Below are 12,356 nucleotides of genomic sequence, written 5' to 3'. Positions count from 1 at the left end.
GTTATGTCCAACACTTGGAATTCCATTGTGAATTCAACTGGCCCTATTGTTAGTTCCAACACTATGGCGCCAAATGAATCTCTGCTTCCACCGTCAAACCCCCGTACGCAGATATTATTCTTCTGGATCCTCTCCTCTTTAATATTTAATTTGTTTAAAGTGGAGAGAGGGCATATGTTTGCACTTGACCCATTGTCAACCAATACCCGGGTTACTACGGAGTTTTCACATTTCACAGTGAGGTAAAGAGCTCTGTTGTGCTCGGTACCTTCCACAGGTAATTCATCATCCGCAAATGTAATTCTGTTTGTCTCAAAGATTCTGTTGGCTATTTTTCCCAAATGATTTACAGAGATCTTTTCAGGAACATGAGCTTCATTCAGGATTTTCATCAACGCCAGACGGTGTTCCTCTGAATGGATCAGTAATGACAACAATGAAATTTGAGCGGGGGTCTTCTTTAATTGATCCACAACAGAATAATCATGGAGTTTCATTTTTCTTAAAAACTCCTCCGCCTCTTCTTCCGTCACAACTCTCTTTGTTGGCATTGGATTGTTTTTAGTTTTTCTCAGCTCTTCGGGAGTAAAACATCTTCCCGAACGAGTCAAGCCTTGCACCTCACACACTTCTTCCTTGATTTCTTTGCCCTTGTACATTACGGTCACCCGTTCATAGTTCCATGGGATGGCTTTGTTGTTGATGATTGGCAGCTGGATTACAGGTGCAATAATAACCCGATCTGTACGAGCTCCTTCCACGAATATAATGGGTTTGTTAGCAACCCCTGGTACTATCACTTTCGGCCTTTCTTGTTTTGTGGCAACTTGGCTCGATGATCCCTTCTCGATTATCATAGATGGTCCATCACCATTTCTGTTCTGCTTAGATACCGGCTTCTCCTCTATTAACTGCTTATCTGGCTTGGTTTCATGAGATTTGATCATCATGACAGTTTGTGACGGCTTCTTTGTCTCCCCATCAGCTTGTATGATTTCTATCATATTAGCCTCTTGATGGGCTGGCATTGGATTTCTATTGATATTTGGGGCTTCGGGGGTTTGAACCTCGATTTTATTAGTATCAATCAGCTCTTGTATTGCATTTTTCAAATGCCAACATTTCTCCGTATCATGGCCTGGTGCACCGGAGCAATATTCACAGCTAATGGTGTAATCCAGATTCTTTAGAGGAGGATTGGGTAGCTTGGATTGTATTGGTCTCAGCATGTCTAGCTGTCTCAGCCTGTGGAATAGACTGGTGTAAGACTCTCCCAATGGAGTGTAAGTTTTCTTTTTTTGTTCCCTTTATCCCCTGAATGCTGGCCTAGGCCTGAAACCTGGTCCGGGATAGGCTCGTGGGTAAGTATTTGGTGTGACAGGAGCACGCCAATTGGTGTGAACAGGTGGCTGATTGTATGCTTGAGCATGGTTAATGGAAAAATGAGGCTCTGAAGGGTGATAGTAGTGTTGGGATAAATCATGGTGATAAGCTGATTGGCGTGGTCGTTGCTGATTATAGTAAAGCGGTGAACCTCTGGGTCCCGACCAAATTCCTGAATCAATTACTGTTGCTTCCTCCCTCTTCTTTCTTTCGATTCCTCCCACCCCGCCTTGAATAGCTTGAGTAGTTGCCTTAATTGCTGAATAACTCATAATTTTATTTGTCTTGAGGCCTTCTTCCACCATACCTCCCATCTTCACTACTTCGTTGAATGATTTCCCAACCGTTGAAACCAAATGGGCATAGTAAGTCGGTTCCAAGGCTTGGAGGAAGTAGTCTACCATTTCGCTCTCCTTCATAGGAGGATCCACTCTTGCTGCCTGTTCTCTCCACCGAAAACCATACTCTCTGAAACTTTCATTGTGTTTCTTCTCAAATTTGGTCAAAGATAATCGATCTGGGATGATTTCCAGATTGTATTGGAAATGGTATGCGAATGCCTGTGCCAGGTCATCCCAGGTGTACCATCTTCCATGGTCCTGGCGTGTATACCACTCCAAAGCTGATCTGCTTAGACTTTGACTGAAGTAAGCCATCAATAATTCATCCTTTCCCCCAGCTCCTCGCATCTTGCTACAGAAACCCCTTAAGTGGGCTACTGGGTCGCCGTGCCCGTTGTATAAGTCAAATTTGGGCATCTTGAAGCCAACTGGTAATTGTACGTTCGGGAACAAGCACAAATCTTTGTAGGCTACACTGACTTGCCCACCTAATCCTCGCATGTCTCTGAATGACTGTTCTAGACTCTTGACCTTCCTGAACATCTCTTCTTGCTCAGCATTTTTGGCTGGCTTGTCAATTTCGGTTGGGAGATCAAAACGAGGAGTGGTTGAATGAATTTCGGAAGCTTTGAGGGTGGGCTCCGGGGGGTAATATTGGTTGTCTTGGGCCTGGAATGTAGGCTCACTATGAGATTTGTGGAATGTAGCAGGGGGAGGTGCTATGAAAACAGGAGTCATAGGTGGAGGAAAATATGGAACGGGTTTCGGAGGTGGAGACTGTGGTGTCTGAGAGGTGGTGCCTCGGTAGTGCTGGTAAATGGGGAAGTTTGGGGATAATTCAGTGGTGATATTATCCTGAGTTTGAGTCATTGATGGAGCAGGGTTATTTGGGTAAGATGGGGGTAACTGTCCTGTAGACCAAAGCTTGGTACATCTCAGCCATTTGCTGCTTGAGCTTAAACATCTCTTCTTTCATTTTCCCGACATCCATCTCTTCTATCTCCATACCTGTGTCAACATCTGGGATAGACATACTTTCGGGTATCGGTCCTTTTGATCTTGTGTGATAGTGATAATATGCCAGTATACTCTTTAGAGAAACTAACTGCTTGAATTCTGGAAATGAACAAATTTGTTAGTTTTGAGAGTTTAACACATATATAATCACACGTTGAGATGCAATGCTCCTAGACAAATAATCCCTTTCTATTATTCATTTGCTCGGCTGCTTATGTCGTCCCAGCTTTCTTGAAATTTTTATTGTTATTCATTTTTATTTATTATATATATATTTTATCGTGGTGGTCGAATCTTAGAGATTGCCTACGTATCATGCCTCACATGAATCAGACCTTGCGTAGTTCGGACCAAAGGCAATCACTTTTATTCATTACACAAAGATGGAATTACATTTGAAAACTTTAAGAAAATGGCTTGAAAACACACACTTAAATCAAAATAAAAGGTACAATTCTTAACATCTCACAACGTGCCCCACTTTCCACTTTTGTTGTCAAATATTGGATTATCTGCTCAATGTGGGGCTTGACCCGGATGGCCTCCCAGCGTACGATACATCCTTTCCAACTTCATTGCTAGATGACGAGCAAAAGTGGGCGCATGCTCTGTAAACCTTTCATAATCCATTCCTTGGCAATTTACATAACTTTGAGATGTGAAGACTGCCAAGTCGTGGATTTGTGCCCTGAAACCTTGGAGACGTTGGTCTTGGTCTTGCAATTGCTGCTGACGAGTGGTGGCTATATCTATGACACGGTTTTCACGATCTAGAGCTGATTCTAATAGAGCTTGGAGTCTGGCCTGCTCTAATCTTGCTTGCGATCTTTCCCTGTCGAGGTCTGCTTGTTGGTGTTCTCTGTTGCATCTTCTTGCCTCTTCTAGTTGTGCACAAAGCTGGTCTTCTGATCGCATCCAATAGTCCTTTTCCTTCTTGAATTGTACCTTGTCTTTTTCGGATTGCCTATCCTGGCGTTCCTTGTTAGATTTGGCTTCTTTGTTTAATTGTTGGATCCTTTCTTTTGCCTTGCTCAATGCCCTTTCGTTTTCCGCAAGAATGGAATCATAATCTTGCATTCTTTCAAAGAGATTGGCGATGGTTTTTTGATCCTTCCAGTTCCTCTTTGGCATTTCAGAAACTCTTTTCATTTTTTGGAATTGGGCATGAAGATTTTCATTCTCACAAGCTAGACTCTTCTTCTCGCCTTCGGCTTCTTGTGCTTGTAAATCTTTCTCCAAACTAAGGCTTCTTAGATTTTCTTTTAGGGCATGGATGGTTGCTTTGTACCCTTTTTCCTTTTCTCCCCAGATTAACCGCTCTTGGATTTTATCATTGAAGTTTTGCACATAGGGTCTTTTTGTTGGCCTTCTTAGCTCGGGTTCTGGTACATCATCCATGCGAGATCGTTTTTCAAACCACCTTGCATATCCAGGATTTATCTCACCCCTTGTAGTGTCTGGGACTTGAGTATCACTTTTCAAGTATCGGCATCCATTCCACATCTGCTGAAGTAGAGCTTCGGGAATAGTGGATTCTGGGTGTAATTCGATTACTTGCATACTCAAATCTTCATCATCAGGAACTATTTGATATCTCCCTAGTTGCCTTAAGACTCTTAGTGGTGCATACGGCTGAATGCTTCTTAATCCCAATAGTAGTAGATAACTATTTGAGGTTGACATATGTATTACTTCCCTCATCGGGAGCCATCCCAGAGTCCATTCAATTTGATTTGCCGTTAAAGCCTTTAGATGAGATACCCATGCTTCTATCCCTTCTGGAGCTTGATAATTTTTTGTTCTTTCCTCATAGCTCTCGATGTAATTATCATTGTTTGACCCATACTGTATGATCTTGGGCTGTTGTTGGAGATGCTCCATCACCCACATTTGCAACAAAATTTTGCATCCTTCAAAGACTTTTGCTCCTGATTTGCATAAAGTCAAAGCCCGATAAATGTCTGATAGAATGATGGGGACAAAGATGTGATTTTCTTTGGTGGTGAGGATTTGCACAATTTTTGCGGTGCGAATATCAATTGTTCGCTCTTTATTTGGGAAGACCATGACTCCTAGAAAAGCCACCATGAAAGCAAATCGACGGTGCATCTGCCAAGTGTCTTTGTTTTGCTTATTAGTAAGGTCTTTCTCATGAATTTCGAACCCATCTGATTTTCCGAACCTTGAATACAAAAATTTGAAGGAACAACATCCATTGATGACATTGCTTTTCCTGATTTGACTGCTGATGTTCAGAAGACCGAAGAATCGATGTACCGAAGGAGCCTTTGTGAATATCAGGCTTTGATTTCTTAAACTTCCGTCAAAACCAACATAGCCAGCTATCTCCTCTAATGTAGGAGTAAGCTCGAAGTCAGAGAAACGAAAAACATTGTGAACAGGATCCCAGAAAGTTACTAATGCCGCAATCAGATCATCACGGGGTTTAACTTTCATAATGTCCGTGAGATTTCCCAAATGCTTGACGACCCATTTTTGACCGTCTTCGCCTAAATCATACCACCACATTTGAAGCTGACATAAAAACTCTTCTGTACTTGTGGATGAGGGGCTTTGTGTGGTGCTCATTTTGTATATGAAATTTAATTTTGATAAAGTCAAAAATTCATTTTGAAAATTTATATATAAAAAAAAAGATCATTTTCGAATTTTTTTTTTTATTAAATACCTTTATTTCAAAATTTAAAACTATATATTTTTTTTTCGAAATTTTTTAAAACAACCCATTTTATTCCTTTCTTCTTACCATGATTTTATTTAAGCTGGTCAACAAGCATGTTCGAGGCAAATGAATGCACAAGTAACAAGTAGGATGCATCATGATGGTCTTTTTATTTTGGGTTCACCTGTCCTAGACAGACCCAACCCCTGTGTTGAGTCTCCAAGGCCAAATGTACATGATGCAAATATACGTTCCTACTAGGGATCCGGTACATGGCTGAGTTATTCTAAGTGAAAAACCTGAGGTTGATTGTTCTAAACCTGGCTTACCCAAACGGACAGTTTGAGCCGAAGCGGGGGCAACGTACCGGGAGCACGAAAGTCTTCCCGGCCTAGTTACTTGTCCCAACTCCGTCTTATTTGGTATGACTTTAACAGAAAGGTGGGTCACGCGCACGTGTACACCATAAATTCAGAAGACTCAGAAAGAAGGGGGTTTCGTAGCAGTTGTATATATTTACAATTCAAATAATATTAAAGCGGTAAAAAGCAACATTTAGCATATTAGCATATAAACAGTTGAAAATCATATAGTAAATAAAGCCAATTAACACAGATATTTTAAGCTCGAATTCTTTAAATCCTGAACCAGAGATTCTGGGTTCGATCCCCAGCAGAGTCGCCAGAGCTGTCGCACCTCCTTTTCACCGCGCCCGCGGGGCGCGTGGGGAGTTTTCTCCAATTGAAAGACAGTCGAAACGGGATTTATTTAATTATTTAAGAGTCGCCACCTGGGAATTTCAAGGCGTCCCAAGTCACCAATTTCAATCCCTGGATCGAGGAGAATATGACTCTTTTTATTATTCTGCGAACCAGAAATCCTGAGTAAGGAATTCTGTTAATCCGGAAGAAGGTGTTAGGCACTTCCGAATTCCGTGGTTCTAGCACGGTCGCTTAACTGTTTTTATTACTAGCTTAATTATCTTGATTTTATTAAATATATTGATGTTACATGATTTTTACTACCGCTTATACTTACTGTGATTGAGGACCCTTCTTTGAATCGAATTACGCGTACGTATATTCGTGTTATAATTTTTTTAAAAATACGGAATTGTGTCACGCGTACGTGTACACGATAACTTTTGGTAATATATTTATTAAACAATTATTTTTCGAAATTGTGTCGAATCAAGAATATTTGTTTTTCTTGAATAGTGAACCGTACATCTCGGATTTTTATGAAATTGATTTAACGCCTTTGGAAAAATCCTTTTATTAAATATTCGCTCGAAATTGCGCGTACGCATAATCCGAATTTTTTGCTTTTAAAAATATAATCAGGGTACGCGAACGTATCCCTAATTGCGCAAAATATTTGTAATGATATCAGGGATTTTTCCACAAATTGTTTATTATATTATGAGAAATCTTCATTTAAGATACCCATTAATTCTTGAAAAAGAATTCATAATTTATTGAATGTTGCCCGTTGATTATAATTTCCGAATATAAGTTATATTCATTCCAACTATTCAAATTCAAAGGACAGAATAAAAATATGATTAATACTATTTTTAAAAAAACAACTATGACATATATATATATATATATGCCAAATAATAAATTGCATATGAAACTGAAAATGAACGATTCATAAAGGAAAGAAATATTTTCCAAGAATTTTCATTATTTACTTAATGCAAATTCTATTTCTAATTACCATTGATATAAAGTGTGGCAATTTATGCTTGTACATCTCTTTTCATTCTTATATACTTGCTTTTAATCTAATAGGCCTAATTATTTGGTTAATTTATTTTATGAAGGTAGATAGGCATTCGAGTTTATAGGAAAGGAATTATTATACAAGCCAATTCAATAAAATTACCTTACATGCAACCTAGTTGTATGTCGTAAACATTCATAACGTTTTAAACATCGTAACAAGCTATATCATATCACCTTTCGCCAACGTTTATACACACATCTATTATCTTATAAAAATATACCATCAACACCATCTTAACCTTATTTAACAACAAGAGTTAGTAATGTAGTTTTCTTGGTATTTCTACATTACTCCTTACTTATCTAACAACAAAAATTAAATAATGACCAACATTCACGCCATATTCCCTACTTGACAATTTATTTATATCTTCCGCTAATGAAAATTTAGAAATTAACCTTATTACAACATTTTCAAGCAACTTCAAGAAATGACATTTAATTTACAGCCGTTACGTCAAAATATACTACTATTAATCCAATGCGAAACAAAGCTGAAATTTAAATTAATGAACTTGAGCGAATAGAAGACAGAATTACAATTCGAGCTTCATCTTTGTTATACTCAAAGCTCTTCACAACATGAGTTTTAAGAATATGTACCTGGAAAACGAGGGAATAAGAAGTGAATCAGCAGTAATGGCAGCAACAAAAATAGGCAGCAAATGCCAAATAACGCAGCTGATTTTGAGCACAATCAACGAGTCCCGTGAAACCAGATCAATAGTAACAGAAAAAAAAATTCAGATTTAAACCACATAGTATTAATAAATAAACACGGACAGGTTCCAGGAAAATATGTTTCGGGTTTTTCTTTCCTTTTCTATATCCGTTTCAGATTCACTGTGTGTGTGTGTGCGCGAATACTCTCTTTTGGTTTCTCTTCTTCCTCTTCAGATTCCAAGGGGAATCTGATTTTTTTGCTGGATTTTCTCTTTTATCTTACTCTAGGTATATTTTCTTCAATTCTTCCTGCTTTATCTGTTCTCCAGTCCCCCTATCTTATACAGGTCTGTCCCTCTTTTAAAAGTGCTGCCCGGACCCCCTTTATCTTTTAAAAACAGAAAATTTCCATTAAAAACTACTTTTTAATACTTTATATGATCCTAACCTGATTTTTAGCAGCCCCATTATCCCTTGTTTCCCATTAGTATCTTAAACTATAGCCACTAACATTACATTATAATACACTAGCACTAACACCCTGTTTTTACTGTTTCATTCTCAGAAACGCCCCTGACCTACTGTAATTACTGTCCCAGTCTTTAACAAGTTATCTGAATTAACTTGTTTAGCAGCTAATGACCAACTCCTGAATCAAACAACATTATGTCTTTACAAATTATGCTAAACAGGGAAATGCAATAGCTGATGTACAAGAGCTAAATTCAGATTGAACACTGAACTTGCATACAAACATATTAACAATACACAGAACTCAAAAGAACATTTCGACTGAAATTCAAAATTGAACAAAGAGCAACAAATGCAGGAGCATTGTTAGTATTGACACTGCCCTGATCTTAATGTTCAAAAATCAACATACATAACACCTATTTGATGAACTTACTGATTTGCAAACAAACATGATTTAATTTACGATATTACTCAACTGACTATCTACAATGATTGTCAACAAACAGTCTATAAAAATAGAAACAGATTATTTCAATCAGTGTTATCATAAACGAGAATTCATAATATAACTAATCGACGAACTTAATCGAGTCGATTACACACATTGTAAACAATCACAAACAACAGAAACAATTCACACTTTGATCAAGTAAGCGGGACAGAATAACAGAATTAATCAAACAAAATATGAAAAATTAACAGGTTATTGAAACAAACAACTATACATGTAGGAAACAAAAAAAAGAAAAAAAAATAGGAAAAATACCTCTGAATCTTCAAACTTCATACGGACTCGAACTCAATTTGGATTCGGACTTTGTTTGAAATCAAACAGACTTTATTCGAAGTATTCTCAGTTGAGAATACCTCGATTAAAGTCTCTTAGACCTCAACCCTTTACTCGAATCGGAAAAATTCCAAGATTGGAAATTTTTTAGGGTTTCAGGTTCTTGGATCTTAAATCCGAACATTTCCGGGCAGATTCGAAGGGAACCAAACATGATACAAGGGTGAGGGTAGCCTAGGGGTCATTTGGTGTTAGTTTGAAACGGATCTGAGTTTGTTCTTGTTTGGTCCGAATCTTCAAAAGAAGATTCGAGAAGTTCAGAACTGATTCGAGCCAAACTAACTTCAGATCCATAACAAGGCATGCTAGGGGGTACTATGGTGTTAACTAGGGGTTGTTTGGTTTAGATCTAAACTCGGCTCGAATCTTCAAATGAAGATTCGAGAACCTTCAGGAAGATTCGAGCCCAACGGATAACATATTTGGATAGAGGAGGTTCAGGGGGTTCTAGGGTGTTATTTTGGTGACCGGCGGCGTTGATGCCGCCGGGTTTCAGGCGGTGGAATAGGGTTAAGGGGGGGGGGGGGTCTGAGGAAGGTGACGATGAACAGTAGAGAGGGGGGGTTTAGTTAGGGGGGCCGGGGTAGGGGTCTGGAACTTATATAGGGGAGGGGTGGATTGATCTTGACCGTTGGATCAATCAGAATGAGTGGCCCGGATTTATTCACTTAACCAAACGGTGTCGTTTGGTTTCTTGCTGGGGTCGGGCTGAATCGGGGCACTGGGTCGGGTAATGGGCATGGGTTAAAGTTCGTGGGATCTCAGCCGTTGGTGGGCTTTGATCCAACGATCCCTGATACACCACAATCAAACGATGTCGTTTCAACTCGTTTGATTTGGACCGGATGCCTAGGTTGTTTGGATTGGGCTGGGGGGAATTAATTCATTTGGGTCTGGATTTTAATCCAGGTCCGATTTTGCATACATTTTTTATTTTTTTTATTTTTCTAATTTTAATTGTAAAACATTTTTAAATTCGTAAAATATATTAATTGTTTTATAACAATTATTTAACACATAGACAAAACATCAATCACACAGTGAAATATTTAAAATAGAACTATCGCATATTTTTGTGATTTTAAATTATCTTTTAAATGCATAATTAAATCCTATATGTATGCAACATGTATTTTATTTTATTTTTCATTTTATTATGACAAAGCAAACATTTACGGACATAACACAAATATTTAACACCACGCAATTTCAAAAATTGCACAGTAAAAGAAATTTATTTTATTTTTTGATTTTATTTTGGAGTAGTTTTCGTAAGGCAAAAATCACGTGCTCACAAAATGTACACCTGGGTTTTAATAATTTTCAATCACAACTACGTCACGGGAGCCGTACCCGTAGCCATGATCATTATTTAATTAATGCGCCTAAAGCAAACTACGAAATTCATAATTTATCTAAGTTGCAATATTGGTGAGGTCCATGGATGATTTAATAGATGGCTCACCTCAACCTATATTTCTAAAATTACACTTACTTAAGAGGTCTAATGATATCCTCATCTAGAATTGGTGCAAGTTTGATAGGCATCTATAATTGTAAGGAGTTCAGAATACACGGCTAGGCCTTTAATTATTTTAGAACCTAATTTTTGTTCAAGCTTAGATCCAAAAAGAATTATTCAAAGGGGAATACTGGGCTCAAAATCAAGCCCAGAAGTAAGGCAAGTTGTCGGCGAGTTCCCAAAACAGGCCAGCAAACACTAGGCCCAATTTCTACAATATGCACAATGAACTGTTTTGGGGAAGAGCTACATGCTATAGGAGGTTGGGCTCAAGATAGAACCAAAAGAAACATATATAGCTGGAGGTCAAACAGGCTGACCAGAACTCCAGGCGCCCCCATTTGGGCCGGGTTCAACCTCAAAAACCTTGGCAGGAGCGTATCGAGGAATAAGGCCCTGCTGAGGCCCTAAATGGCCACCATTCACACGGAACAACATCATATGCAATTCCCAAAATTACAGCGGTAACAATCATATTATAAACCTCAAATTATTACTGCTACTAATACTACAACATGAACTTGAACCACGAAACTATTTATCAAACTATACTACTGCATACACGATTGTTCTATCAAGTTAAAGTCCTAAAAATATACACATGTTGCACACTATATTTTAAACATACTAGAGCCAAGTTCTACATACTCCACAATAATAAACTTTCAAAACTTCACAAAGAACAACTTCCATTAAACAAATAGCCATCAAACATATCCTAAGATAAATCACATGAATACTACAGTAGACTGAAACCATTAAAGGGACTAATTGAATTTAGGAGAAAAATGGGAATAAAATTAAAAGGGAGCATTTAGCATTTGATCCTCGACTTCAACTACATATTTCAACTGGAACAACAACCTTGCATTTTAGAGATCATTTAGGGTCCAATAAGTACCTGGATACAGCCAAAACAACAAAAGAACTTCAGCAAAAAAAGGTAAGATCAGCAGGCTTAAACAACAGTAATTAGCAACAATACAACCAGCTTAAACCATGTTTAGAACCCAGAAACCAACAATGTATTCAAGCTTTTTAAAACCCGGAAAAATTAAAACCAGCTAACCAATGGAACAGTACTTGAGATCCCTTTTTTGTGTTTTTTTTCTAATTCTGAAACTCTATCAGTGTGTGTATTTTCAGGATTTTTGGTGCAAAGAATGGTGCTTCAGATCTGAAAAAAACTTTTTCCCTTTTCAGTGTATGCTTTTTAGTCTTAGGTGCAGAGAAGGATCCCAAAAAATCTATATGAGTGAAAGAAAAAGGCAATACTTATAGGCCTCTTAAGGCCATGTGCACAAAATCGCTCAAGGCAATATTCTCCAGCCTGCAAATGGCATATTCTAACTGCCTGGGATAGCTAGCTGTCCCTTATTGGTTCAGCATATTTGTGCTAACCAAATAGGGACAACTGCCCCCCTATTCTAGAAGCTTCTTATACTAGTTTTAACCAAAACTTGATTCATATCTTTCCCAGACCCCTTAAGTTCTTCCTTCTACCATTGAACCCCCCAAACTTCCAATTGCTTATGAATAGTACTAACAAACAAAAACCAAGACTGGCACAACTTGATTGATTGAAAGTACCAAACACTTAGGCGACTAACTCTTGAATTAACTCTAAACTTAAACA

This window comes from Nicotiana tabacum, chromosome 6 (genome assembly GCF_000715075.1).
Source record: "Nicotiana tabacum cultivar K326 chromosome 6, ASM71507v2, whole genome shotgun sequence".
Lineage (NCBI taxonomy): Eukaryota > Viridiplantae > Streptophyta > Magnoliopsida > Solanales > Solanaceae > Nicotiana > Nicotiana tabacum.
The sequence above is the reverse complement of the archived record's forward strand: the minus strand, read 5'-3'. Positions refer to the sequence as shown.